The sequence below is a fragment of the Propithecus coquereli genome, unplaced genomic scaffold, assembly GCF_000956105.1.
Source record: "Propithecus coquereli isolate 6110/MARCELLA unplaced genomic scaffold, Pcoq_1.0 Scaffold285, whole genome shotgun sequence".
Lineage (NCBI taxonomy): Eukaryota > Metazoa > Chordata > Mammalia > Primates > Indriidae > Propithecus > Propithecus coquereli.
Genome location: NW_012148452.1, coordinates 2,392,664 through 2,420,588, shown reverse-complemented (window position 1 = coordinate 2,420,588; position 27,925 = coordinate 2,392,664). Strand labels below are relative to the sequence as shown.

The window sequence follows — 27,925 nt, the reverse complement described above, 5'->3', positions numbered from 1 at the left end:
CAATAGATGTTATTCTTATATGTGCATTTATGTGTTGATTAGTTAATACCAATTTGATGGTGAGTACAAATGGATCCCGTTCTTCTGCTCTTGTGGCCTCCTGGGGATTTTTATAACCTCTGTTGAATGCCTTATTTTAGCAATCTTATTTTAAATATCAAATAGGTCCTTTGACATCTGATTTTAATCTTTCCTGCTGAGGGATTTTCTCATGTCTGATGGCTTTTAGTAGTCTGTATATATTTATTTTAAACTGATTAAAAACTCTTAGGAACAAAACTTATTGTGGGTAAACCTCACTTTTGCTTATTAGGATGGAGACGTGGCCATATGTCATTATGAGGAGGACTTCTCTCTAGGATTATGCAATGCCTCTAGAAAAGATTTAACTAATTTTTTAGATTGAACCTGCAGTCACTGTAGCTTTAGTAATTGCTTAGTGTCTTAGTTTAGATGCTAGCATTGCATGTGCACGATGCATGTTATGATTTTATTAAAATAAAAAGTTGATCTGGAAAAACAAAAGACTTATCTGATTTCTTGCCTGGGCAATAACGTGCAAGTGTTCTGGTTGACGGTGGGATGAGGTGAAGAATGGTTAGGGGAATTGAAGTCCCACCATTTGGTATTTCAAAAAATTCCTTTGTTTTTACTTTATCTTATCTCCACTCTCTGTCCCACCTCTACTCTCTATCCTGCCTCTAGGGTCCTCAAGTCTAGAACACTCCTTTTCAACTTCTATAGAGGATAAACTTCTGTTCTTCCACCAGGGCTGAGGTATGTGCACTTAGTGGCTGGCATTCTATGCGTGGGAGTAGGGAGGGCAATCAACTGTTCACACACAGAACAGTTTAAGCTTTTTTTTAAGTCAAAAAGCTAAATATAAGCCTAAATGCATACATAGACTCTTATCCTACCTTTCACTTTGTGCTTCCCCTCCATCCAGTTGGTACTTCCAAGGTCTGAGGCTTTCCCAGATTCTTTGGGAGTGAATTGGCTTTCTAGTCATCAGTGTCCAATTTTGCAATTCCCTGAGGTTATAGCTTCCTCCACCCTGATAAATCAAATAACCACTCCTCCATTTTCTCTCCCTTTTCCAAAAGTTTATTGAAATATTTTATCCATATACTGTGTGCTCTTTCTTCTGTTTGTTTTGTCCTTGAGGATTTAAACCTTTTGAACTACTTTGCTATCATTTTATAAGGGGAAGGAATAAATACATATGCTAAATCTTTTCTTTTTTTTTTTTTGCCAGAAGTCATCAGATGAGTGTTATTTAAAAATACTTTATACTTGCTTTGAGCTATACTATTTAATTATATAATGGATTGGCAACCCCTTGTATACCTGGAAAAAATAGTCCAGATTTCTTCATATAGATACAGGGGCTGGCTGCCAGGAACACACCCTCCTCTTTATAAGAAGCAAGTGATAGTGAACAAGCTTAGATCAGGGGATTCAATGGAAAGAGTCTGAATTCCCACATTCAGGGCAGCTTCCTCTTCCTACAGTTAATGTGTTGGAGCTTGCCTTTCCCACCTCTGTTAGGAACAGTCTTTACTCAGCCATAATGATATTTCCTTTTCTTCACCCTTTTCTCTTTACCATCTCTAATTACTGGCATTCTTGAGGATTCCTCTTCTCTGACACAAAAGAAAGATAAGGTACCACCTGGGCAGACTCTAAACATCCATACAGTAGATTACTGTTAAGCAATAAAGAAAGAACATACTATTGATAACATGCTTCAACATGTATGAACTCTACAAACATGCTAAGTGAAAGAAAACATATGCAAAAGATTACATTTTTATGAACCTATGTATATGATATGTTCAGTAAAGGCAAACATTTGGAGACAGAAAGCAAGTTAGTGGTTACCTGGGGTTAGGTTGGCTGATGGTGGAAGAAGCTGTGCATGCGTGGTGGCAAGGGGTATGTGGGAACTCTCTACTTCCCACCCGATTTCGCTGTGAACCTAAAACTGCTCTAAAAAATAGTCGATTACAAATGAGGCCAGATGCGGTGGCTCACGCCCGTAATCCTAGCACTCTGGGAGGCCAAGGAGCACGGATTGCTTGAGCTCAGGAGTTCAAGACCAGCTTGAGCAAGAGTGAGATCCTGTCTCTGCCAAAATTAGAAAACTTAGCTGGCCATGGTGTGCACCTATAGTCCCAGCTACTCAGGAGGCTGAGACAGGACGATCGCTTGAGCCCAGGAGTATGAGGTTGCAGTGAGCTATGATGATGCCACTGCACTCTACCCAGAGTGAAACTCTGTCTTAGGAAAAAAAGTATTTAAAAAGGTCCTCAAATAGCAATTACACTTTAAATTATCGAAATGTAACCACTGTGTATATATAAAGTTCTTTGCATCCTAGCTAGCACATTTTTAAAAAGTTATTATAGCATTTGATTATTAATTTATGGGGTTTTAGGCTTATTGACCTTATAAATGAGGCCTTTTAAAATAATTACTATATTTGAATTCATTTTATTCATTAATTTGCCAGATTTTTGTTGAGTGCCTTTTATGTGTCAGGTACTGTTCTAGGTCCTAAGCATACAGGAGTGAACAAAAACAAAGAAGTCTCCTCTTTTCAAGGAACTTATGTTCATTCTAATGGGCAAAAGACAGAAAATAAAGGCTAAATTTTTTAGACAGGTGGTGGTAAGTTCTGTGAAGAAAAGGCATGGTAAGGGGCTAGAGAATGGTGAGGTAAGAGCACAGAGGGAGTTTGCTGTTTTTTAATAAGGTAATCAGGGAGGTCCTCTCTGATAAGGTTAAGTAGAGATCTGAAATAAGTGAAGACGTGAATTTTGTGGCTATCTGGGTGAAAAGCTTTCTAGACAGAGGAATCACTAAGTGTAGATACAGGTAAGACAATGCTCAACATGTTTGAGCAATGGCAGAGAAATTTGTGTGACCTGGAGCAAAAGTGAAAGAGTATTAGAAAACAAAGTTAGAGGTAGCAGGGAATTAAATCATATAGGACCTTGTAAGTCATGGTCAGGATTTTGAATTTTTCCCTGGATAAGATGGGAAGGCAATAAAGGGTTTGAGCAGAGGAAGGGCATGATTTACTTTTTTTTTTTTTGCTGAAACCCAAAGGGAGCAGAGACATGATTTATATTTTATATTTTTAATGGTTCACTCGGTGCTCTATGGAGACTAGAGTATGAGGAAAAAAGGTAGAAAAAGGGAAAGACTGAGTAGTAGTTAGTTGTCCAGGTAAGAAGTGATAATGGCTTACATTAGGAAACGTAGTCTTAGAAATAATAGTAAGTGGTCAAGTTCTGGATATATTTTGAGGGAAGAAACAATAGGGTTTGTTTATGTGGTATATGAGAAGGCAAGAGGCAAAGATATATCCAAGGCTCTTGGCTTGAGCAACTGGAAGAATGGAATTGCCATTTACAAGATGGAGAAGGCTTGGGAAGAGCAGGCTTAACAGGAAAATCAAGACATTGGTTTTGGAAACCTAAGATTGGGGTGCCTATCTGACTGGAAATACTGAACATGTGTGATTGGATATAAGAACCTGAAGTTCAGAAGAGAAGTATGACTGGAAATACAAATTTAAATAGCATTGGCTATAAGTAAATGGTATTCATGGAATTAGCTTTACAATTACCTGCTATATGTACAATGAAAACTTCTAATGGTTTTTCCTGTATTATGAAATTTTTTTTATTTTAATGAACTTTAATGAGTCATTGATGCAGACCAGCAGTGCACAGTAAATGCCAAAAATATTTATGCCTGTTAAATTCTTTTTTTTTTTAATTTCAGAATATTATGGGGGTGCAAACGTTTTGGTTACATAAATTGCTTTTGTAGCATTATGAAATTTTGATCTCTTGTTCTCTCTGGACTCTTCTCTTTAAATAATGATTTTCATCCTCATTTCTTTCCTAAGTTTTTAAATAGAATTTGAAATTATTAGAAAACTTTTACCTATTTCCATTGTCAATCCGATCAGTTTCTGAAAACTGCCTTCCCAGACTGCAAAAGAATATTTAAAATGTATAATATGTAGCTCTTAATTGTTAGACAGTTGAATATCATTTAAGAGGTGCAGGCCATTCATCAAAGGTGGGAAAAATGTCATTATGAATTTAAAATGTAATATTTTAAAAAGGTATGGATTTATGGCATAATTCTCACTCATGACCATAAGTGTCTATGTGTTCTCTTAGATCCATTTCTATTTTTCCTGTTCCCTATTTTAGTGTAAAGGAAATGTGAATTTTTGAATTACGTACTTCAAAGTTATTGGAATAATTATTACAGAAAATGTTAATGTTAAAAAGATCTTCATAAAATATTGTTATATGACTTATTCTAATTTTTTATAAAGATTAACCTTATAGCAAATTGGCTGCTTAAGGATATTACCTGATTCTTTTTCATTATAATGAGCTGCCATTGTGGAAGCTTATATGTTTTTTATTTATTGGAATCACTTTGGGAAAATGTCAGTTCAATTCTGTTAATTGATTGAGGAAACCTTTAAAAATAATTTTAGATTTTTTTTCTACTGCAGTTTTTACCATACTGTTTTTGCCACTATCTACAATTATACCTTATAGAGATAACGAAATCAGTAAAATTATGCCACATCTGCTTCTGTAAATTTCTACTCCACTCTTAAGTGGTTACAAGTATATTAGCTATCTTTATGTGAGGTCTTACTGCCCTTACTAGAAACCTCATAATACCATGCTTATTTAAAGTGATGGTTTTAAAAACTATGTCTTTAAAGACCATAAATTGGCCAGGTATGGTGGCTTACATTTGTAATCCCAGCACTTTGGGAGGCCAAGGTGGGAGGATCACTTGAGGCCAGGGGTTTGGGACCAGCCTGGGCAACATAGCAAGATCTCATCTCTACAACAATAAAAAATAAAAAATAAAAAAATCATCTGGGTGTGGTGGCTCATTCCTGTAGTCCCAGCTTCTTGGGAGACTGAGGCAGGAGGATCGCTTGAGCCCAGGAGCTCGGGACCGCAGTGAGCTATGATTGTGCCACTGAATTCTAGTTTAGGTGCCAAAGGGAGACCCTGTCTCAAAAAAAAAAAAAATTTTTTTTTAAAGACTATCAATATGCACAATAAGCTCTCAGTTATCTTCATTATAGTTGATTGTTCATTACTTATTCAGGATAAGGCAATGTGCTATGTATATCTAATCAACGTAGTCAGTGGTTCCTATAAATAAATTTTATTAAAAAATAAAAATTTTATTCAAAGAAACATTTGTTAACTAGTGAGTACACACACACATACACATAGCTGTTTCTCGTTATTCACAGTAGTCATGTCCTATAAAGTTACCACAAACAATCAGTGAATAGAGACCCATTGCTCCTAGAGGAAATACAGTACTAGGTTCCTGTGAGCCTCTGTTCACATTTTCATCAACCAATCAATACAACCTTGTCTTATGTGTGTTTCTGCTTAAAGATACCTTATTTAATATATGTTGTTGATTCATTAACACTGAACTCAAGGCCAACAGGACTGTATGTAAGAATGATGGTTATCTAACACATGTATTTTTTTCATAAGGCACATCATAACCTTCTTGTACATAGGAACACTAGACAGCATATCAGCACTGTGCATGGGGGCCATTTGAAACAGTAAAATCACCAGCAAAAAGCATAAAAGTGTGAAAAACGTAGCACTAAAAGGACCAAGAAAAGGATAGTGTGAGAGCTAAAACAAGAAGGCAGAGCAAGCATCACTGTGTTTAACCTCAGCTGGGAATGTGTGTTTCAGGTAACTCAAATATTTCACCACTCTGTGCATGTTCATAAATAACTATGAAAGTATTGACTGTGAGGTTATGAACACATTTTTAGTGACTAAATGGATATGCAAATACAGATCCTGCAAATAATGAGGATTGACTCTGTGTGTATAAACATACATACACATATATATTAATACATGCATATTTTTCATTCCTGCCTGGAACACATTTTCCTTTCTTTTCTATCCATTGAATTTTTACTCATTTTTCATGTCCCAGCTCAAATGTTATCCTCTCTCTGAAACCTTTCCCAGCTCTCAGAGTTAGCATTCTCTCCAATACTCATTGAGTGATCTCACATCCCTTTGTACATGCCTTTTGATAACATTTATCACATTTTTTTAACCCTTAAGGGACACTGAAATTGATTGCATTTTATGTTAATTCTTTGTTAGAATTTTTTAAACTATGAGGTCCTTACTTGCAGGGACCTTTTCTCATTCACCTCTGTATCCTTAGTACTTAACATAGGGTCTTACACATTGTTTCAATTAAATAAATTTTAAACAAATCAATCAATTAAGCATCTCTGCAAATGGATATATATGTATTATTTTAATGAGTCTGTCTTAATTCAAAATTGCATACTATAGGAAATGGAAATAGTTACACATTTTATACCAGTAAACATCTCATGTGATCTCTATTTTTGTTGGTTCTTTTTTCATTTGGATGAAGCTGCTTTGTTTGGAAAGGAACAAATAATGAACCAGATAATCAGTTTTTCCCTTATGGTTTAAGTTTTTCTATGCAAGCAAAGACTGAGCACAGTAATGCACTAGACTTTGTACTAACCTATATGGATTCTAAACTACAGAGGAGAAAGTTTATACTTAGGTAAAAATTAGGATACATGCTGGTGTTAGATTTTATTTATTTGAAATATTCCAAAAAGATAGTATAGGAAAAAAAGAACAAAGCAAACACCTATATACCCACCACTCTATTTGTCATATTTAATGTTTGGGTATATTTGTTCAAAGTGTTTTGAAAACTAAGCATTAGAGATCCAAGTTGAAGCCCCGCTGCATATACCCTTCCTTAATCTTATGCCTGCCCTTTCTCTCTCATTGTAGTCACTTTCTTGAATCTGGTATTTATCTTTCCCAGCACTTCGCAGTACCTGGGATTGCAGGCACATGCCACCATGCCTGGCTAATTTTTCTATTTTTAATAGAGACCGGGTCTTGTTCTTGCTCAGGCTGGTCTTTAACTCCTGACCTCAAGCGATCCTCCTGCCTTGGCCTCCCAGACTGCTAGGATTACAGGCATGAGCCACGACACCCAGCCAGACTTTCTGGATTCATGCTTTTGTTTATATGGCTTGTACCTAATAATACTTATTGTTTTAGAAATTAAATAGAAAAAATTTAAAATGTATTCATTTATTAATTGAATATTAGCATACATAACAATTTTAGATGAAAAATATTTTTTCCCAAAACAAAAACAAAATTTAGTGAGAAGAGTGGCATTGTTTTACAGTTTTGTAAATCTCTTTAAAGTCTGGTTTAATAAGTAGATTCTCATATGTGCTTATGTATTCCATCTTTGTGATATGTTGTTTGGGTTGAAGTATCTGAAGCAAATCTGACCACACATATATAGTTTAAAAAGAGGAGGGTACTTTTAATAGCCTTTTCAGATAATTGTGAATATTCTTTTGAATACTGTAACAAAACTCAATTTGTTGTCATTTCTTAAAGATTAGTTGCAATGTGGAATCTGAAACTGTATCAGTAAACTTTTAGTACTCTGTTAACATTAATATCCATTGATCTATCTTGCAGTATGAATTTTTCACCCACGCCTAATTTTGTAGCATCATGCATTGGTTATTTGCAAGATAATCGTTTAAATTTGACTAGGTGCAGTGGCTCATACTTGTAATTCCCAGTGCTTTGGGAGGCTGAGGTGGGAGGATTGCTGAAGGTCAATTGTTCAAGACCAACTGGGCAACATAGGGAGACCTTGTCTCTTAAAAAAAAAAAATTAGTCTGGTATGGTGGTCTGCATCTATAGTCCCACCTACTTGAGAGGCTGTGGCAGGAAGACACTTGAGCCCAGGAGTCCAAGGTTTTAATGAGCTATCCTCGTGCCACTGCACTTCAGCCTGGGTGACAGAGCGAGACCCTGTTTCAAAAAAATGTATATATTAAATTGGAACTAACCACTGAGCACACATGTGCACAGAGGGAAGTAAAACTCAATGGAAATCAAGCAGGGGGGCGGAGGAGGAAAGAGGAGGGGCAAAACCTACCTAACGGGTACAATGAATACTATTTGGGTGATGGGCACACTTACAGCCATGACTCAAGCACTGCAGAAGCAATCTATGTAACAAAAAACATTTGTACCCCCTTAATATTTTGAAATAAAAAATAAAAAAGCTTCAAAGGACAGGCCGACTCTCTTGTTAGGGACTTAATGACAGCACATTTGTTTACAGCATGGTTTACTGAATGTTTTAACCTGTTGTTGAGACCTATTGCTCTGAAAGAAAGATTCCTTTCGAAATATTACTGCTCATTGACAACACACCTGCTCATCCAAGAGCTCTGATGGAGATGTACAGGGAGAAAATGTTGTTTTCATGCCTGCTAACATAACATCCTTCTTCACACGAGGCATCAAGGAATAACTTCAACTTTCAAGTCTTGTTATTTAAGAAATACATTTTGTAAGGCTATATCTGCCATAGGTAGTCATTTCTCTGATGGATGTGAGCAAAGTAAGTTGAAAACCTTCTGGAAAATATTCATCATTCTAGGTGCTGTTAAGAATATTTGTGCCCTGCTGCCATCATCGAGTTGCATGGAGGCAGAGGCTTGAGTATGTCAAGATTCAGCTTTACCTGTAACCCACCACCATTGCTGCTGGAGGGATAGTGGACATTAATACTGTATTACAAGAGGTACTGAAGACCACCTACATCCATGATGGCCTATCTTGTGGAATTTGTAGAGCTGCCAAAGCCTTAGACAAGGCTTTGTATGCTTGCACCCAACTGTGGTGAGCCTATGTATGTCAAGTTGGTGGTGGCCCTTTGTGCTGAACACCAAATCAACTTAATTAAGACTGATGACAGAAACTTGGGTAGGCCTCTGTAAAATTGACAGAAAGGGAAAACCCTGTAAAGTGCTTGGTTGCAGTTGTGTGGCAGTTAAGGACTATGGCAAAAAATTTCAGGCCAAGGATGTCATCAAAAAGTACTTCAAATACAAGAAATTAACAAATAAAACAGACTCACGTAAAAGAAAAGAAAATTCATGATTCATGGGAGGAGATGAAAATATCAACTTTAACTAACAGAAGTTTGGAAGACGTTAATTCCAACCCTCATGGATGACTTTGAAGGGCTCAAGACTTCAGTGGAGCAAGTAACTGCAGATGTGGTGGAAATAGCAAGAGAATTAGAATTAAAAGTAGAACCTGAAGATGTGGCTGACTTACTGGAATCTCGTGATAAAACTTTAATGGATGAGGAGTTGCTTCTTACGGATGAACAAAGAAAGTGGTTTCTTGAGATGGAATCTACACCTGGTGAGGAGGCTATGAACATTGTTGAAATGACAAAAGGATTTAGAATATTACATAAACTTAATTGATAAAATAGCAGGGTTTGAGAGAATTGACTCCAATTTTGAAAGAAGTTCTACTGTGGGTAAAATGATACCAAACAGCATTGCATTGCATGCTACAGAGAAATCTTTTGTGAAAGGAGGAGTCAATAGATGTGGCAAACTTCATTGTTGTCTTATTTTAAGAAATTGCCACAGCCATTCCAACCTGATAGTATTATTATGACTTTTACTTGAATTTGAAATAATTTTAAGAACACTCAACAATCATTATTGAGGCCTATACTATTCTGAAAGCTGAGATAGAGAAAAATGTTGAATCCTTACCTTAAAGGATCTTGTAGATTGTGAAACATATGAGTAAATTAACAATTATAGTGTAATAAATAAAAGAGCTGTTATGAAAGTATAGAAGTGGAAGGAAAGAAGTCAAAGACGGCTTCCTGAAGAAGGTAATGCTTTAACTGAGGTTTTTAGGGCCAAGGGTTGTTGACTAACTGGAGAAGAAAATAAGGGAAGTTCAAGCTGAGGAAATGGCATCTGTGAGATTGTACTAACATAAAACGACAAAACATACCTACCTCTACTATACAAGTAATTGCATATGGCTGAGCAAAGGGTATATAGGAGGAATGAGTTGCGGGCAGAGAGAGAGCATGGGCGAGATATGGTAAGTTAAGGTGTTTGGGGGTCTTTTGCCCTCTGCTTCAATAATCTTACCACTGAAGATCTTAGAGAAATAAAAGCTTGAAGAAATTAATTATAATTCCTCCCTTGGCTATTTTGTTAAGTTTACATTAACTCTTTTGTGGTTAATTATAAATTTCTATAGTGCTATCCCATGGAGAAAATATCTCTTAGTACCATAATGATGCCCAAATGAGAGTAACCTTGATATTTTATCTTGTTGCTAATTATCTATTACTTTTTACTATACATAAATCTGTTCTATTGAGCTATTACTGGCAAATGTGTTATTAAGTAATTAAAGTAATGGTGGTATTACTCATGGAAAGGAAAGAGAGAGAAGGGTGATGAAAAGCAGTTATAAGAATTATTTTTATTGAAATAAACAGCAAGATTAATTATAAACCTACACTATGTGCATAGGAAAACCAAACTTTTTTTCTCTACTAGTCTTAGTACTTCACTTTTGACACCAGATGTGTAGGGGTTTCTCCCACACAAAGCAGTTCTCCAGTTCAACCGAAGTTAGTGCAGACTCCGTAGGTTAAGGACTCAGTTCCACAAGATTGCCCCCAACTTCAGATGCCAGTTATAAGTAGTAGGTCCCTAGGTTACCCACAATTTCTGTCCAACTTGGCTACAAATTGGAGGTTCTTATGTCCCCGTTCTTGAGTTTGATAATTTGCTACAGCAGTTCACAGAACCTAGGAAAACAGCTTACTTACTGGGTTACCAGTTTATTCTGAAAAAAATATGACTCAGGAACAGCCAGATGCAAGAGATGCATAGGGCAAGGTATGGGGAAGGGGTGCAGAGCTTCCCCACCCTCTCTGGGTGCACCACCCTCTCAGCACCTCCATGTATTCAAAACCCAGAAGCTCTCTGAACCTTGTTGTTTTGGGTTTTTATGGAGGCCTCCTTATGTTGCATGATTGATTAAATCCTTGGCCATTAGTGATTAACTCAACCTTCAACCCTTTTTCCCTCCCTGGAGATCACAAGAGTTTGGGCTGAAAGTTCCAATACTCTTATCACCTGGTTGCTTCACCTAGCAACCAGCTCCCATACCGAGGCTATTTAGCACGCCCAAGCCTCCAAGTCATCTTATTAGCATACAAAAAGACATCACTTTGGAGATTCCAAGGGTTTTAGGAGCTGCGTTCCAGCAAACAGGGACAGAAACCATATATATATATTTTTGTTGTGTAACACTACGAAAATGACAAAATTTATGTGAATACTTGAGAATTATTTTGGATAATTAGTCATTCTGCCCTAACCATTTGTTAAAACTTTTCTCCAGTTAGCTATGTCAACCTTAAAATGAGTGACAGAGAGAATGGCTCTCCAAAGCAAAGAGTTTATTTGGGAATAGCAGGGGACTCCAATCTGGGATATGTGTGCTGTGACGGATCGTAGGCATATCAGAGGGACTTGGGGCAAAAGGGAGATTTTTAAGACAAAGAGAAGTCCACATAAGCTGCTTTGAAACAAAGTCTGTAGATCACAGAAGCCCACTGTAGGAGTTGGCGTTTGTTCATTGATGGAGAAACAGCCATTGCTAGGCAAGCATCCTGTGTAAGCAGCCTCTCTGGAGTACTGCAATTTTGAGGAAATTCTTGCAATAAGTCCTTTTTCTGGTCTATGTGCAGGAATGTCTTGTGATAAGACCTGTTACAGGCATTTGTGCATGACTCCATTTTGTTAGGGTTTTGACATAGTGACTACCTTTTGGTACTGGTAACTTACACAGCTGTTAAGTGGTTTCTTTACATTTCACCCCTTGTTCATCAGATAATGTAGCATTATACAGCCAAACAAATACCGATATATCTTGGGTGCTGTAGACTACTTTGAAACGTGTAAGTACAAATAGGGATATGATTTATTGATACTCAGGAGCAATTTTTTAAAACAAAACTCAGGATAATAAAAATCATTTTATATTAGATCTTTTGGTAAGTTTCAGTGTAAACTGAAAAATGTACTTCTTTGCCCTTTAATGGTATTATTAGGAAGGGACCAAATCATTTTGGCTTTCCAGATTAACGGAGTATCAAGCAGAGAGAAATCAATAGTATTCTCTTTATCTTCTTGAAGTGCCTTTAAATAGTTATTGATCAATGGAATTTTTATTACAAGAATAATAGAACACACCTTTTACTTCCCACATCAGTGTAAAGCAGGAGTAGCACAGAAAACCCTAAACAGAGGAACCTGAACACACGAGGAATCCTGTACCATCTAACATAGTGAGATGGGGGAAATTGTGTACATATACATCTCTGATGTTTTGAAACTATATCTGTTTTTGTGCCATCTCCCACTGGTCTCCAGACACTCCTCCTATTCTCTGCTTGACTCTCCTATTCTCTGTGTTCTTCTAAATATTGTACATTTTCCTTTAGATCTGGCTGCTTATTCTAAAAATAGCTCTAGCAACCAGGTACAGTCAAATGTCACATAATAAAAATCAGTTACAACTAGGAAGTATTTTAAAATTCAGCAACTGGAAAAGCTAATTTAAATCATTTGCCTACCAATAAAGGCTGCTTAATTAGTCTGTGGCCCTGTTCAGAGAAAGCAGGGTAATGTCTTTGGCTTCATTAATTTAACCAATGTTTATAGATGGTATGCCTATTTTTTTTTTTTAATTGCAACCAGTGGGAAGGTAAAAGAGACAATAGCTACGATACTGCTTAAACTATATAAAGTGGAGAACAATTGAGATACGGTGAAGAACCATTAAAATTCTTAGGGACTAGGATAACCCAATCTAAAATTTTTTAAGTGTTTATGTCCTTCATTTTACATTTTGTATGTCTTACCTATATATATTTTATTATTTCATACAGAACACCAACAGATCGATTTTTTATTCTTATATTAACTATGTTTTTATAATGACCATATTAATACATTTATAACCAAAAACAATGATTTTTCCACTGTTAAAAAAGATAACTTTAAACTGACATGAAAACTCCCCTTTATGGTCTCCTGACTCCATTTTGTTAGGGTTTTGACATAAGTGACTACATTTTGGTACCCGCAACTTACACAGCTATCAAGTACAGTTTCTTTATAGTTTACCCTTTGTTCATCAGATAATGTAGCATTCTACAGCCAAACAAATACTAATATATCGTGGGTGCTTTTTAATTCCATAAGTAAATCAAAGTTCAGTTAAAATTATAATATAGAACAATAAAATAATTTGGAGTTGAGACATTTCTCACTTGTTCATGAAGTAGATACAAACTTTGCGTTGCCAAAATTCTAGTGCCAGCAAATGCCTTTGCCACATGGTGAGGAGCAAGTAATAATGATCACTTAAACTTACAGTGATTGAGATACATCAAATATAACCTACTTTGTTTTCATTATTCTGTATTCAAACTAGAAGTGGCAGAAGAATATAAATCTTTCCAGAAAAGGAGATGATTATCCACTTTTAATTATTATGAAATATCATACACGTGAGTTGAATTTATATCTAGTCAGCTGAATTTATTTTCCCCCACCTTTTTCTTTTTTTCTTTTTTAGAGGTAGGGTCTTGCTCTGTTACATAATCATAGCTCACTGCCACTGCAACTTTGAACTCTGGAGCTCAAGTGATCATCCCACCTTGGCCTCCCAAAGTGCTGGGATTACAGGGGGAGCCACTGTGACCAGGCTGAAGTAGCATACTTGAACAAATGACCTTGGAAGATAGGAGGTTGTGGCCGATAAGTGGGATGTATGAATTAGTAATTTTGGAGGCGGGGCAATTTCTGGTAATGACAAGATCTTTGGGCAGAGGTAATATTTAGGCAGCTGAGAGTCAGGAAATATAAGAATTGGGGCTAAGATGATCTTTGCTTATTAGCAGTTACTATACTTGAGTAGTTTGAGACCAGCCTGAGCAACATAGCTAGATCCTGTCTCTACAAAAAATAGAAAAATTAGGCCGGGCGCGGTGGCTCACGCCTGTAATCCTAGCACTCTGGGAGGCCGAGGCGGGCGGATTGTTTGAACTCAGGAGTTCGAAACCAGTCTGAGCAAGAGCAAGAGCCAGTCTCTACTAAAAATAGAAAGAAATTAATCGGACAACTAAAAATATATAGAAAAAATTAGCCGGGCATGGTGGCGCATGACTGTAGTCCCAGCTACTTGGGAGGCTGAGGCAGAAGGATTGCTTGAGCCCAGGGGTTTGAGGTTGCTGTGAGCTAGGCTGACGCCACGACACTCTAGCCCGGGCAACACAGTGAGACTCTGTCTCAAAAAAAAAAAAAATAGAAAAATTAGCCAGGCATAGCTCTTGAGTGCCCTATGTGTTTGAGAAACAGTGACAGTGTGCTTGTAAAGAAGTGAATGATGGAGACAGTTAGGGCTAAGGGTTGGGGTATGGAGCGGGGAGAAGAACTGGATTATTTAGGGCCTTGTAGACCATTGTTGGAACTTTGCTTTTACTTTGAATGTAATGGGAAGCCATTGGGTTTTGAGCAGAGAGAGACATAATTTGACTCACATTTTCTTCCCAACTTTTTATTATGAAAATTTCCAAACATTCAAAAAAGTTGAAAGAATAGTACAATGAGTATCCATTTGCCCACTCTCTGGTTTTAGCAACTATTAACACTTTTGCCTTATTTGTTATATCTGTCTGTTGATCTATTTTTGCTAAACCATTTGGAAGTAAGTTGCAGACATCACATACTTCATCCCTAAAAATAAGGATATTCTTTTATATAACTATAGTACCACAATTTCATTTATTGGTTTAGACATCCATTAATGATTCTCGCTTTAATTTATCATTTCATTGGAGTTTGACTTACATTTTGAAAAGATCTATTTGGCTATAGTATGGAAAATAGACTGAGTTTGTGGTAGAGGCATATTCCAGCTATTAGACTGTCTGTCACAGGAGAGGGTTATAGCTGTAGTGATGGTGAGAAGTGGTCACAATCAATATATTTGGGAAAAAAAGTCAACAATATTTGCAGTACTTGTTGATATAGGATTGAGAAAGAAGGATTAAGTGTGACTTCAAGGGCTTTTGTCAATAAATGGAATTGCCATTTGCTGAGATTGAGAAGACTGTGGGAGGAGTAAATTTGGGAGCAGGAAATGAGGAATTTGGCTTTAGTCATTTTAAGTTTAGAACGTATGTTAGACTTCCTAGTTGAGTCATTGAGTAAGCATGAGGAAATAGAGGCCTGAGCAGATGAGAAGTCTGGGCTAGAAGTAAGTATTATTAGGGAATAATAAGGAAATAGTCAGGTTTAAAGCCAGGAGACTAGATAGATCATCTAGAGAGTAGGTGTAGACAGAGACTAACGGAGATTGAAGGACTGAGCCCTGGGACATTTCAATGGTTAGAAATCAGGAACAGGAGGAGAAACCAGCAAACAAGAATGAGAAGTACATCACTATTTAGTATAGAAACGAAGTAGTGGCCTAGAAAGTGTGTCGAGAAGGTGGGGAGAAATCAATTGTGACCAATGTTAGATCAAATAAAATGAGATTTGAGAAATTATCATTAGATTGGTAAGTTATTGGTGACCTTGACAAAAACAGTTTCAGTGAACAGTTGGTTCAAGAGAAAATGGGAAGAAAGGAAGTAAAGACAGTAAATGTAAACATTTGTTTCAAGGAATTTTGTTGCAAAGGGGAATGGTGAAAAAGGGAAATAATAGCCTTTTCAAATTTTTTAATGATTTAAAAAATTAGAAGTATCATAGCATGTTTATATACTGATAGAATAACCTGTTAGAGAAGGGAAAATGGATGATGCATGAAAGAATAGGGATCATTCCTGGAGTGCTGTCTTTCTTACAAAGAGTAAAGGATAAATGGGATAAATTTTGGTTGACCAGTGAGTATGTAGGAATTCTCCCTAAATACAAGGCTTATTGTTAGAGCCAGAAGTTCCCCTTTTCTATGGGAGCTGTCTCATACGTACAGCCAAGGCAAACTCCCTTGTTAGTTCAATGACAGTGTTATTAAAAAAACAAGGTGAGTGACATTTAAAATCCTTTTTCTCTCTTTTAGTACTATGAGTATGTACTTAACAATTCCATTGACCTATTATTTTAAATCATGCAATCCTCTTTAGAGAATACATGAAGATAAAGAGTAATGTTATGGGAAATCTGAATTGTGGAATTATTATAGTATGAAAACTGCATTGGGTAAGAACTTACCACTCTTTAGAAAATGAGTAACTGGTAGCTAGGTTCTTAATTTAAATTCCTTCCTTATAGAAGAAAACCTCCTTATAAGGCCAATTTTATTTTCTTTCATTTAAAAAAAGCATTTTGATTGATTTTGAGAGACAACTCCTTGGAATGCCTAAGGGCAAAATGCCTGATACTGAATCACGTGACCTTTGGCAAGTTACTATGGTTTCTGTGCTAAAGTTTCCTCACCTATAATAATAATATCTCTATCTCATAGAACTGTTTTGTAGATTAAATGAGTTATTAAATGAAAACCACTAAAATAGTGTCTGAAACATTATAAAGGTTGAATAAATGTTAGTTGGCTGTTTTTTTTGCACTGGAGGAAAAGACCAAGCTGAACTTAAGAATCAAAGCAAAATGTATTTTATTTCTTTTTTTCTTTTTCTTTTTTTCTTTTTTTAGACTGGTCAAGGGAAGCAGTGGGAGTAAGGAAGGAACAAAGGAATTGATAACTGGTTGTGATCAATTTGTTATAAACACCACTGCACTCAGACCAGCCAAAATGCATTTTAAAGAGCTAAGAGATACCACCTCTTCCAGGAAACTTTCCTGGCCATCTTTTGGATTTCTGTAGCATCCAGTTCATATGTCTGTCTTACGTTTTGTAAGATTTCAGGTTATCTGTTTAACTAGTGTATCCCCCCAATAAGACCCTAAGATGGTTAAGTGAAAAGACCATGTCCTATGAATTGTCAGTCATTCAGTCAATCAGCAAATATTTCAGTACTGCCATTTACCAGACACTAGGGATAAGCAGTGAGTAAAAAAAATAAGGTTCCTGCTTTCATTGCATTTGCATTGTAAAGGAAGAAGCCAGACAATAAACCAAAACAAATGATATGATTACATGTTTTGATAAAAGGCCTGGAGTGAGGGTAGGATTGATGGATTGGCAGAGCACAAAGCAGAGCCTCAAAAACATTCTTGAACTAATATTAATAAATCTAAGTATAGAAGATAAAAAGGATGAATTATAGTTGATAAAGAGTAAAATCCTACACAGTTACTACCATAGGAAGTGGAAATAATATGAACATTATTTATTATTTACTATAAATCAGGCATACAATACCAAATATCAGAGCTCTGTATATTAAGTACTGTATATTAATAAAGTCATTTAATTCTTACAACCATCCCTGAAATGTAGATAGTAGGCTCATTTTACAGATGAATGAAAAATTTAAGAGTTTAAGTGACTTATTCAAGATCACACAGGTAGTAGGTGTCAGAATGCAGATTTTAATACAGATTCAAAGTCAATGCTTTTAACTATGATGTTGGAGTTGGTGAAATCTTCTAGATAAGCAGGTTATTTGGGGAAAAGATAGTGGTGCGCCTGTGAGAAAGACCTTTTAGATTTTCGGCAGAATTAAGTTTGTTGAAGGATAAACCTGTAAATCAGATTCAAAGCGTAAAAATGTCAGCATACAAAAATTGCTGCCCTTGTTAGAAGTAATTTCTCCCTCCTCTGATCTATAGATTAGGACTATACTACTATACTACTTACTCTGTGTAATTGAACAAGATGCTCAACCTCTTTCAATTCAAATTTTTTTTTGGTCGGATTTCTTCATTTGACAAATAAAGAAGATAGTACATGCCAAGCCTGCTGAATGAAATATGTAAGAAAGACTTGTAAATTAGCATGATGTTTTAATTCTCTCAATGGACTATAAACTACTTTGGGGTAGTCATTGGGTTATATATCTTCCTGTGCTCCACAGCATAAGATCATCCTATGGTTTATGTTTACAGATAGTAACTATTAGTTGAATAAATACAATGATTCATTAGGTTTTTTACCTCTTATAATGACCTGAAGCAAGAACATATAAGCTGGCATAGTTTTGTTAGTAATTTTGGTTATCTTGATACTGCTGAGTTCACCTGAGCTGTATCTTGGATTTTAATTATAATAAAACACTTTATGCTTCTGAGAACCATTTTAGTTCATTTTTAGCAGGCTTGCCTTATACATAAACAGTTTGGCAGAGAGTAGAAATGTGATATAGTGAGTGGAAGCAGTTGGCCTGCTGACGTAAGAACACCCCGAGTTTGTGATGCTTAGCTGTGGGTACAGCTGAGATACCACGCCATATGCTGTACAATATTCTTTAGAAATATGTGGATGTTAATATAACTGTCAGAACTAAAACTAGCCCATAGACTCTGGTCTTCTAAGTTAAAGAATACTGTATAATGTGATTTGGCACCATTTGTATTATTTGAATAACATATGCCCCTATCAAATCTGAGAAATTATGTTTAGATATATAGCCCTTCGTATTTAAAAATGACACCATTCCAAAGTTGTTTATTTGAGGGTGTCCATTCCATAAGGTACACATTCAAAAATGAGGCTTAATTTCCTACTTTGACTCTTGATCATATTAATTCCCTCTATTTTTTTCCTGTTTGTTTCTGCTTTTTACTTGTTTGTTTAAGACTCTATTTTTTTGGAACAGTTTTAGGTTCACAGCAAAATTGAGAGAAAGGTATATCCCATATACCCACTGTACTCACGTGTGCATGACTTCCTTCGTTATCTACATGTCCCACCAGAGTGGTACATTTGTTACAATTGACGAACCTGCATTGATACATTATTATCATACAAAACCCATAGTTCACATTAGGCTTCACTCTTGGTGTTGTACATTCTATGGGTCTGGACAAATTTATAATGAATACGTCTACCATTATAGTATACAGACTAATTTTACTGCCCTAAAAGTCCTCTGCGCTCTACCTATTCATCCCTTCCTGCCTCCTAACCTCTGGCAATCAGTGATCTTTTTATTGTCTCCTATAGTTTTGCCTTTTTCTAGAATGTCATTTTGTTGGAATCATGTAGTATGTAGACTTTTCACATTGGCTTCTTTTATTCAATAATATCAAATAAATGAGTTTGATTGCTGGGTTTTTTTAGTGCTGAATAATATTCTATTCTTAGGATATACTACAGTTTACTTATCCATTCATCTACTGAAGGACATCTTGGTTACTTCCAAGTTTTACTATTTTGAATAAAGCTGCTGTGAACACTCATGTGCAGGTTTTTGTGTGGGAATAGGTTTTCAACTCATTGCTGGATTGTATAGTAAGAGTGCATTTAGTTTTGTAAGAAACTGCCAAACTGTCTTCCAAAGCGGGTATACCATTTTTCGTTCTCACCAGCAATAAATGAGAATTCCTGTTGCTCCACATCCTTTTTTTGGTTTTCACCATTCTAATAGGTGTATAGTGAGTGACACGTCATAGTTGTTCTAATTTACATTTCCCTGATGACATATTATGTAGAGCATCTTTTCATATTCTTATTTGCCATCTGTATATCTTTGGTGAAGTCTTTGTTAAGGTCTTTGGTTCATTTTTTAATCCCGTTGTTTGTTTTTTTATTGCTGAGATTTGTGAGTTCTTCGTATATTTTGGATAACAGGTCCTTTTTTTGAGACAAGGTCTCATTTTGTCACCAGGATAGAGTGCAATGGCATCATCATAGCTCACTGCAACTTCAGACTCTTGGGTGCAAACAATCCTCCAGCCTCAGCCTTCCGAGTAGGTAGGACTATAGGTATATGCCACCATACCCAGCTAATTTTTATATTTTATGTAGAGACAAGGTCTCTCTGTGTTGCTCAGCTGGTCTTGAACTCCTGGCCTCAAGCGATCCTCCTGCCTCTGCCTCCCAAAGTACTGCAATTACAAGCATGAGCCACCTTGCCCAGCCTGGATAACAGGTCTTTATCAGATGTGTCTTTTGCAAATATTTTCTCTATTGAGTGTGTCTTTTGCAAATATTTTCTCCCAGTCTGTGGTTTGTCTTCTCGTTATCTTGATAGTGTCTTTTTACAGAGCACAGGTTTTACATTTTAATGAAGTCTAGTTTATCAATTGTTTCTTTAATGGATTATGCCTTTGATGTTGCATCTAAAAAGTCATCGTGAGGCTGGGTACAGTGGCTTACATCTATAATCCCAGCACTTTGGGAGGCCGAGGTGGGAGGATCACTTGGGGCCAGGAGTTTGAGACCAAATTTTGTCTCTACAAAAATAAAAAAAATTTTTAAATAATTAGCTGGGCATGGTGGCACACACCTGTAGTCCCAGCTACTCAGGAGGCTGAGGAAGGAGGATCGCTTGAGCCCAGGAGTTCAAGGCTGCAGTAAGCTACGATAGCACCACTACACTCCAGCCTAGGTGATAAAGCAAGACCCTGTCTCAAAGGAAAAAAAAAGTCATCATGAGATCCAAGGTTATCTAAAGTTTCCTTCTGTGTTATCTTCTAGGACTTTTATAGTTTTGCAGGTTGTATTTAGGACTATGATCCATTTTGAGTTAGTTTCTGTGGTGGGTGTATGATCTGTGTCTAGATTTATTTTTTTGCATGCGGATGTCCAGTTGCTCCAGCACCATTTGTTGGATTTGTTGAAAAGGCTGTATTTCTACATTGTATTGCTTTTTATTCCTTTGTCAAAGATCAGTTGACCATATTTGTGTGAGTCAATTTCTGAGCTCTCTAGTCTATTCCATTGATCTATTTATCTATTCTTTTGCCATGCTGTCCTGATTACTATAGCTTTATAGTAAGTCTTGAAGTTGGGTAGTATTAGTCTTCCATTGTTGTTCTTCCCCTTCAATTTTGTGTTGGCTAATGTGGGTCTTTTGCCTCTCCATATAAACTTTAAAATCAATTTATCGATATACACAAAATAACTTGCTGTGGTTTTGATTGAGATCATGTACCTCTAGAACAATTTGCTAAGAATTGACATTTTAACAATGTTAAATCATCCTATCCATGAACATGGAATATCTCTCCCTTTTTTTAGTTTTTGTTTTATTTCTTTCAGCAGAGTTTTGTAGTTTTCCTCATATAGATCTTGTATATATTTTGCTATATTTGTGCCTAAGTAATTTTTGGGGTGCTGATATAAATGCTGTTATATTTTTAATTTTAATTTCCATTTGTTCATTACCAATATATAGGAAAGTGATTGATTTTTGTATATTAACCTTGTCTCCTGCAACCTTGCTGTGATTGTATGTTAGTTCCAGGAGGTTTTTTGTTGATTCTTTAAGATTGTCTACGTAGACAATCATATCATCTATGAACAAAGAGTTTTCTTTCTTTCTTTCCAATTGGTACACATTTTACTTCTTTTTCTTATCTTATTGCGTTAGCCAGAACTTAAAGTATGATGTTGAAAAGGAGTGGTGAGAGGGGACATCCTTACCTTGTTGCTGAACTTCATTAGAAAGCTTCTACTTTCTCACCATTTTTTTTTTTTATTGAGATAGAGTCTCACACCATTGCCCAGGCCAGAGTGCTGTGGCATCATCATAGGTCACTACAACCTCAAACTCCTGGGCTCTAGCAGTCCTCCTGCCTCAGCCTCCCAAGTAGCTGGGACTAAAGGTGTGTGCCAACACACCCAGCTAATTTTTCTACTTTTTTAAGAAAGAGGATCCCACTATATTGCTCAGGCTGGTCTCGAACTCCTGGCCTCAAGCAATCCTCCTGCCTTGGCCTCCCACAGTGCTAGTATTGCAGGCATGAACCACTGTACCTGGCCCATTAATTGATTTTTGAATGTTGAACTGGTCTTGCATACCTGGGATAAATCCCACTTGGTCATGGTGTGTAATTCTTTTATTTATTTAATTATGTACAATTTATACTCATTGGATTTGATTTGTTAACATTTTGTTGAAGATTTTTGCATCTATGTTTATGAGAGATATTGGTCTGTAGTTTTCTTTTCTTGTAATATCTTTGTCTGGTTTTGGTATTAGAGTGATGGTGGTCTCATAGAATGGGTTAGGGAGTATTCTCTCTGCTTCTATCTTCTTTGAAAGAGATTGTAGAGAATTGGTATAATTTATTCCTTAAATATTTGGTATAATTCCCCAGTGAACCAATTTGAGCCTGATGCTTTATATTGTGGAAGATTATTAATTATTAATTCAATTTCTTTACTAGATCTTGACCTATTTGGATTGTTAATTTCTTCGTGTGTGAATTTTGGCAGATGGTGTCTTTCAAGGAATTGGTCCATATTATCTAGGTCATCAAATTTGTAGGCATAGAATTGTTCTATATTCCTTTTCATGTCCATGGGATCTGTAGTGATGTCCTTTCCTTCATTTCTGACATTAGTAATTTATGTTCTCTCTCTTTTTTTTTTTAGTTAGCCTGGATAGAGGCTTATTGATTTTATTGATCTTTTCAAAGAACCAGCTTTTAGTTCTATTGATTTTTCTCTATTGATTTCTTGTTTTCAATTTCATTGATTTCTGCTCTAGTTTTTATTATGTCTGCTCTTCTGCTTATCTTGGTTTTAAGTTGCTCTTCTTTTTCTAGTTTCCTAATTAGAAGCTTAGATGGTTGTTTTTAGATTTTTCTTCTTGATATGGTTTGGATGTTTGGTACTTCCAAATATCACGTTGAAATTTGATCCTCAGTTTTGGAGGTGGGGCCTAGTTGGAGGTGTTTGAGTCATGAGAGTGGACCCCTCATTAATGGCTTGGTGCCCTCTCTGTGATGAGTAAATTCTCATTTTATTAGTTTATGAGAGAGCTGGTTGTTTGAAAGACAGCCTCCTCCCTCTCTTTGCTCCTTCTCCCACCATGTGACTCACCTGCTTGCCCTTTGCCTTTAACCTTGATTGGAGGCTCCCTGAAGCCCTCACCAGAAGCAGATGCTGGTGTGATGCTTCTCGCACAGTCTGCAGAACTGTGAACCAAATAAACCTCTTTTCTTTGTAAATTACCCAGCCTCAGGCATTCCTTTACTGCAGCACAAAACAGACTAATGCTTCTTTTCTAATATGTGCATTTAATGTTATCAATTTCCCTTTAAGCACTACTTTTGCTGTATCCCACAAATTTTGATAAATTGTGCTTTCTTTTTCATTTAGTTCAAAATATTTTTAAATTTCTCTTGAGATTTCTTCTTTGACCCATGTGTTATTTAGAACTATGTTGTTTAATCTTCACATATTTTAGGATTTTCCAGTTATCTTTCTCTTATTGATTTCTAGTTTAATTCTACTGTGGTCTGAGAGTAGATACTGTATGATTTCTATTCATTTAAATTTGTTGATATATATTTTATGGTCCAGAATGTAGTCTGTCTTAGCGAATGTTCCATGTGAGGTTAAAAGAATATGATTCTGCTCTTGGATGAAGTACTCTATAGATGTCAGTTATATCCAGTTGACTGATGGTATTATTGAATTCAACTATATCATTACTGATTTTCTGCCTGCTGCATTTTGTCCCTTTCTGATAGAGGGGTGTTAAAGTCTCCAGCTATAATAGTGTGTTCATCTGTTTCTCCTTGAAGTTCTACCAAATTTCGCCTAACATATTTTGTTGTAGGCATATACATATTAAGGATTATTATGTCTTCATGGAGAATTGACTCCTTTATTATTATGTAACGTGCCTCATTAGCCCTGATAACTTTCCTTGCTTTGAAGTCTACTCTGTCTGAAATTAATATAGCTACTTCTGCCTTCTTTTGATTAGTGTTAGCATAGTATATCTTTCTCTATCATTTTCTTTTAATCTATATGTGTTTTTATATTTAAAGTGGATTTTTTTTTTTTTTGAGACAAAGTCTTGCTCTGTTACCTAGGCTAGAGTGCAGTGGTGCCATCATAGCTCACTGCAACCTCAAACCTCCGGGCTCAAGGGGTCCTCCTGCCTCAGCCTCCTGAATAGCTGGGACCACAGGAACATGCCACTACATCTGGCTAATTTTTCTATTTTTTGTAGAGACAGGGTCTTCCTCTTGCTCAGGATGGTCTTGAACTCATGGCCTAAAGCAATCCTTCTGCCTTGGCCTCCCAAAGTGCCAGGATTATAGGCATGAGCCATTGTGTCCGGCTGTAAAGTGGATTTCTTATAGACAACATATGGTTGCATCTTAGTTTTTGATTCACTCTGACAATTTCTGTCATTTAATTGGTGCTTTTAGACCATTAACCATTAAAGTTATTATTGATATAGTTAGATTAATATCTATCATATTTGCTACTGTTTTCTATTTGTTGCCCTTGTTCTATGTTTCTATTTTTGTCTTCTCTATTTCTGCATTTTGTGGTTTTAAATTAAGTATTTTATGATTCTATTTTTTCTTTTTTAGCATTTAAGTTATACTTCTTTTTTTTCTTGCTTTTTTTTTAGTGGTTGCTCTAGAGTTTGGAATATATAGTATACCGTTGCAACTAATCCAAACCCACTTTCAAATAACACTATACCACTTCACAGGTATTGTGAGTATATTAGGTCTTTAAATATGAAATGTCCAATTTCTAATCAAAAGTATAGTTTATTATATCTCAAACAAGAAACAGTATAATTAATCAAAGTATGTGCCTAAACTATCAACACAATGCAATATATCAGTGTAGCAAAATTGCACTTGTACCCCATGAATATATACAAATAAAAATAAATTTAGAAAATAAAAATTAAAAAAATAGGCATTTAGTAATGTGATCGTAAGGTGTGGAAGGAGGGGAAACATCCTGTAGTCCTATAATTAGTGAGCCTACACCTCTGGACTATGAACTTCACACGTTTCTCAGATTTTATTTTGTTTATTCTTTCCCCTTAGGTGGCATAGGAATGCTAGAGGGGGTTGGCGTTGGGTATTTCCTTTCCCCCAACTCAGTTAGGCTCCGATAAACCTGAGTAGGTTAGACTCTGGTTAACTAGTTTCTCCTGAAGGTGGACCTTGTTAAGAAGAAGAGAGTGTTCTGCCATATTTCAACATGGTTCCTTTTCCCCTCCTCTTGCCACATACATGAGGGGGTTTTTCTCTGATATTTGCTGTGAGGACCTGGTAGAGCTCGGGAGGTAAACCTCATAAAAGTATGGGCTCCCTTCTGGCTGGGTCATCCTAGAGTTTTTAACTCTCAGGTTTTTCCATATATAGCCTACAGCAGTTTGTCAATGACAGTTGAGGTTTTTCTATCCCTGCATTGCTTCCTATGGAGTTCTCTGCTTGGATATGTTGTGATTCTCTGTATACACCTATCTTTCTCTCTAATTTTAGGAGCGCCTGTGACCCCACTTCTCTTAAGGATTTAAGAAGAGTTGTTGATTTTTCAGTTTGTTCAGCTTTTTACTTGTTAGGATGGAGTGGCCCCTTCCAAGCTTCTTTCAAGTGGAACTAAAACTGGAAGTCTTCCCTCTATTTTTAAGATAATTCCCTAAACATTTCTTTCCTCTGTTTTCATTGAAACACAGGAATAGGGAATAATATTGAACTACCTTCCTGTGTACTACAGGATAGTGAAGATCTTAGTAAAGAATGGAGTGGGTTTGAAGGCTGTTCTACTGCGTTTTTAAATACCTTTACTGGTTAATAATGATATCTGAATTTGCAACACTGGAAGTTTATTCCTTTGGTTTAAGGTTTTGTTCTTGTTAAGATGCAGATATCCCTAGAGGATTTTTCTTTTGTCTGTTTTTAATATAAAGTCATCTGTTCATTCAACAAATACTTATTGAGGGCCTACTATATACCAGGTGCTGTTCTAGGTGCTAAAGGTAAAGCAGTGAACAAAACTGAGTCCCTGTGGAGGGGGTAAGAGGGAGACAGACAATCATTCACAAATCAGTACTGAGAAAGACAATAAGGAGGTATTTTTTGAAGAAAATAGGTAAGAAAATCCTCTCTAATGTTATATTTGAGCAGAGACTTGAAGAAAGTGGGGGTATGAACCATATAAATACCTGAAGAAGATTCATTCCAGGCAGAGGAAATGATGCAAAATGCAAAGGGCCCAAAGTAAGTGCATAATTAGTATATCTGAGGAATAACAAGGAGGCCAGTGTGACTGGAATGGATTGAGGAAAGAGTAGAATTGTAGGAGATGATTAGTGTGATATTATGATTTATAACAAAAAATAATACATTTGGTCTTTGTCCCCATCTCCTGACACACAGCTCTAAAACTCTTGGAATCTCCAAGGTGATAAGTGTTTCGTTGTATGCTAAATGAGATGACTGTTGACTGGTAGTTTCTAGATGGCTTCAGGATGGGGGTTCTGATTGCCGGGGGAACCCACCACAGGGTCAGAGTGTTGGAACTTTCAGTTTCACGGGAGGGGAGAGGGGGCTGAAGGTTAAGTAGATCACCAATGGCCAATGATTTAATCAATCAGGCCCATATAATGCAGCCTCTATAAAAACCCAGAAAAGGACTGGGTTCAGAGAGCTTCCGGGTTGGCGAACAAGAACACTTCGTTGTCCTGGGAAGGGCAGTGCACTCTAACTCCACAGGGACAGACGCTCCTGTGCTTGGGACTATTCCAAATCTCACCCTTTGTGTCTCTTCATCTGGATGTTCATTTGCATCCTTTAAAATATCCTTTGTGATAAATCAGCAATAGTAAGTAAAGTGTTTGAGTTTTGTAAGCTGCTCTAGCAAATTAATTGAACCCAAGGAGGGGGTCATGAGAACCCCCAATTTATATCCAGTTGGTCAGAAGTATTGTACACAACCTGGGACTTGCAACTGGCATCTGAAGTGGGGCAGTCTTGTGGGACTGAGCCCTCATTTAACCGTGGGATCTGACAATATCTCCAGGTAGATAGTGTCAGAACCGATTGAATTATAGGGCATCCAGTTGGTGTCTGCTAGAGAATTGCTTGATGTGTGGGAAAAAAAATCCCACATGTCTGGTGTTGTAAGTAATATGTTAAGTGTTAAGAGTAGGAAAAACAGTTTGGTTTTTCCTGTGTCTTACAGTCAGCAAGGTAATGAATGAGTTTATAAACCTCCAGCCTTGAGCAGAGTTTTTAAAAAATAAACTTTTTAGTTTTGGATAATTTTAGGTTTACAGGAAAGCTGCTAATATTCCCATTTACCTCTTATATATCCCCTGATGTTAACATCTTACATTATTGTGGTACATTTGACAAAACTAAGAAACTGACCAGCCCTGGTTCATTACTATTAATTAAATTTTTCCCATCAGTTTTTTTTTTTACCAGTGTCCTTTTTCTGTTCTAGGATCCAATCTGGGGTACTACATTGCTTTTCATCATTGTATTTCCTATTCTTTTGTGGTCTATGACAGTTGCTTAGTCTTCCCTTGTTTCCTATGAGCTTAATAGTCTTAAGGAGCTCTGGCTGGATGTTTCATAGAATGTTTTGCAATTTAGGTTTATCTGATAATGTTTTCCAAAAGCCTAAACTTGGGGTATGAGCTTTTGGGAAGAATACCACAGCAGTAAAATGCCCTTCTCCAGGGGGTAGAGTTAACCCCCATCTCCAGCCTTGAGTGTAGGCTGACTTACTTCCAAGAAAAAAAAAATATGAAGAAAGCTGGCAAACGCTACCTTAACCAAGTGATCAAGGAACAAATTTTGATATAGAGATAACATGTGAACAAGACCTGATCTTAGAGAAAGCTTTGCCCACTTTATCATTTTCCATAGACTAAACTCACTAAAAAGTACACATAATCTGTGGCAAAATTAATTTAAATTTTTGACACTTCTCATTATCTTCCACAACTATTTATTACTTAGTACCAAAGATTGTTGTTGTCATTTTGTAGTGTTCTTATGGAGGTTAGGGGAGAGAG

General features: G+C 36.4%; 1 protein-coding gene and 1 pseudogene across 1 annotated transcript in view; both read left to right on the top strand.

The window, feature by feature from the left end:
- PPM1E (protein phosphatase, Mg2+/Mn2+ dependent, 1E) overlaps window positions 1-27,925 on the top strand; it is a 213,874-nt gene that overhangs the window by 130,411 nt on the left and 55,538 nt on the right. The window lies entirely within an intron of this gene.
- LOC105813632 lies at window positions 8,678-9,090 on the top strand (annotated as a pseudogene).